This window comes from Triticum dicoccoides, chromosome 5A (genome assembly GCF_002162155.2).
Source record: "Triticum dicoccoides isolate Atlit2015 ecotype Zavitan chromosome 5A, WEW_v2.0, whole genome shotgun sequence".
Lineage (NCBI taxonomy): Eukaryota > Viridiplantae > Streptophyta > Magnoliopsida > Poales > Poaceae > Triticum > Triticum dicoccoides.
In genome coordinates, this window is record NC_041388.1 from 546,336,451 (window position 1) to 546,340,066 (window position 3,616).

Genomic DNA, 3,616 nt, shown 5'->3' on the forward strand with positions numbered 1-3,616 from the left:
CGGGGGTGCTTGTGCTACGCCATTAGTAGTTTTGAAAAAAAAAATTATAGTAGTGGCGCACTGTGTGGCAGGTGCGCCATTACTAGTAATGGCGCACTGTGCCCTAGTGCGCCACTAGTATTTTTGGAAAAAAAATTGTTACTAGTGGCGCATCATGCGTCTGGTGCACCATTAGTGTCTATCACACTAATGGCGCATCAACACATGGTGCGCCACTACTATATAATAGTGGCGCACCACATGTCTGATGCACCATTAGTGGCCATATCAATCACTGGTAGAAAAAGGGCCTGTTGTCTCGCTTCTGGAACCGGGACTAAAGGGTCGGTACTAATGCCCTGTCCCTTTAGTCCCGGTTCAATCCAGAACCGGGACAGATGGGCCTCCACGTGGCCTGTGCGCGGAGCCCAGGCAGGAGACCCTTTGGTCCCGGTTGGTGGCACCAACCGGGACCAATAGGCATCCACGCATCAGCATTTCTGTGGTTGGGGTTTTTGTTTTTTTTTGAAAGGGGGGGGGGGTTGGGGGTTTTGGAGGGTTAATTTAGGTGTTTGATATATTGTGTTAGCTAGCTATAATTAATAGAGAGAAGTGTCCTCTCTTATGTCCGTGCTTGGTTGACGCTACGTACTATACATACGTATAGAGAGGACTAGACACGCTAGCTAGCTAGTAAGCAAACGAAGGAAACGGAAGATCGTCATGAACATATATGCATACAGAGAGAAGTGATATCGACCACCTCTCCTTCTCCGAGAGATTGATCGAACAATAAGTTCTTGTATATCTATCCGACACTACCGGCTACATATATACAATAATTATCTCTTACAAATATGATCATACAGACTCAGGGTCCATATAGTATTCTCCGTCTTCAGGGATCACGTGGTCAAGAAAGAATGCTGCCAATTCCTCTTGAATTGCTTGCATGCGAGCTGGTGCTAGGAGTTCATCCCGCTTCCGAAACATCTAATTTAAAGAAGAGGGTCAATACATATATATATGAATGAATGAAACTCAACACAAAATGATGGTAATAAAATAAAATTGTGAATGTTGTTATTTACGTACTTCATATTGTTCGTCAGTGTAGCCCCGCTCACAGGTCGTGTGGCGGATGGACTTGTAAACGTAGTATCCACAGAAATCATTCCCTTGTTCCTGCCACAACCACTTTACAAGAAATAGAGGTCAATCAAACTGATAAGCAAGAATGCCAAATGGTATTGATGAAACTAGCGCTTGAATGACTAGTAGATGCGCGGAACATGCTACTATAGTACTTACTTTCGGGTGTCTAAATTGCAGCTCCTTCGGCAGTCCCGAAGCTTTTCTGGTGAATTTTCTCCAAACCCTGCCGGACAAAGAAAACAATTACTTGATATATCAGGAAATGAACAAAGTTGCTGATATGGTGGATAATGATCGATTTAAGTGACTTCTCGAGTATTTGAGTCATGTCTACATAGTCCTGGTGATCTTTTCGTCTTGAGTCTAAGATGGTTACTAGTACCTGCTCAAGCTTAATCTCTAGGAGAATATAGTGGAAACTGCACACGCATGCATAACTCATCAATTACATTACTATAACCTTGACTAATATATAAGGGAAACCTAATACGCACAAGACAGTAACACTCACTTGAAGTTGTAAGGAAAGAGTATTATATCCTTGTTTTCATTTATTATCAGTAATCGTAGCAAGTTGGCCTCGGTAGCTGCGGCATGAAATTTAACCTGAGTTGCGTCTATGACATATGTGTTAATGAACCCAATATCACCGACTTGTCTTTTCTTCAATTCGGCGATCTTCAATCTGCATAATATAGTGAGGATGATTATAAATACATGCAATGAAAGAGCTGAGCTATATAGAGAGACTTAATGAGAGAAGTAGTACTACTTACAGACAGTAGCAGGCGACCGTTGTTTTATCGAGGGCCAATTGATTGAAAAACTGATAGAACTCCTCAAATGGAACAGGCAATAGTTCAATTCCAACGAGGTCATGCTCCTTTTTAGCTTTCACATACAACGTACTCCCCCCCAGAGTCTCTGCAGATTTTCAAGTACCAATCATGCAATCATCACATCATCGTTGATAGAGATCTTTCATCTTTGACGAGAGGCTTGCCGTACTCATATCTTTGTATCTGCACCTCCATGGGTTCATAATGTACATCGTCGGGTAGGTAATCTACAAGATTGCTATAACCGGGCACCATCCTCGGATCATTAGCGACGTTGTGGCTAGGCACCTTGAGCGGGGGGCACGATTGCTTCGCTTGTTCGCCGAGCTGGGCAATTTGTTTCCCAGCTTGTCGTTCTTCCAGCCTTTGATCACTGACAGTACTTCCCGACCGCTCGGCTTCGGCAAATTCCTTTCTAATAATGCGCTCATAGTTTCCTTTTGGCGGAGATTTGGGTGGTTTTGTCAGGGCAGCCAGAGTGCGCTTCGCTTTCACCATATCTACCTTCTCCTCCGGAGGTGGATGTCTCTTTGCTTTCAACCCTTGAAACCAGTCATCCACTTCGGTTCACGCGATCTCGGTGTTCTCCTCCGGGGTCCTCTCGCATGGTAACTTCTCTGGAGTCTTCAGAGAAGGACCGAATCTGTATGTCCTCCCGCCTCTGGCTGTACTGCTAGACGCCGGCCAAGCAGACGGAGCGGTTGTCTTCTTTACTTGCTTACGAGGCGTAGGAGAAGGACTATGACGCGCCGGAGCAGCCGGAGCTACGGCATGTCTCTTCCGCCCTTGCTGACGAGGCGGAGAAGGAGGAGGCTGGCTGCTCGGGCACGTCGGCGCAGGCAGAGAAGGAGGCGGAGTGCCGCCACGCGCTGGAGAAGGAGCCGGTCGAGTGCCCTGATCGTCACTCGCCGGAGGAGGAGGCGGTGGAGGAGGCGGAGTGCCCTGACTCGCCGGAGGAGGAGGCGGTGGAGGAGGTGGAGTGCCCTGACTTGCTGGAGGAGGAGGAGGAGGCGGAGGAGTCCAGTTCGGAAGGTTGATGAGCTCCTTCCGCCATAGGCATGGAGTCTTCAGAGCAGACCCCAGCCTAGTCTCCCCTTCACCGGTAGGGTGGTCAAGCTGGAGGTCCTCAAATCCCTCCGTTATTTCATCCACCATCACCCTAGCATATCCTTCTGGAATCGGCCGGCAGTGAAAACTTGCGCCGGGTTCAGTAGGATAAACAGAGCCAACAGCCGCCTTGACCTTCAAATTCATCCATTGCGTCATAAGGTGTCAATTTTGAGACTCCGTGATAGCATCCACGGGATAGCTGGCAGGAGCCGTCAAGGCATGCTCCGGCTGAAACAGCTCGGTGGAAGCCACGCTGCTTCTCCGCTGAGATGGCGGGGTAGTTTCGGGGGAAGCTTCGGCAGTACGTTTGCTGCGATTTGCTTCTTGTTCCTCTATCGCTTGTACCCTTGCACTACTGGAATCAGCTACTTTGCCATCTGCCAGTTCTTTGCCGTCCGCTAGCGGATGGCAAAGAAGCTCTTTGCCATCAGCTTCCAAAAAGCGGACGGCAAAGAACTGGCTGATGGCAGAGACCAAGTTTGCCATCAGCCAGTTCTTTGCCGTCTACTAGCGGACGGCAAAGATTCTTTGTC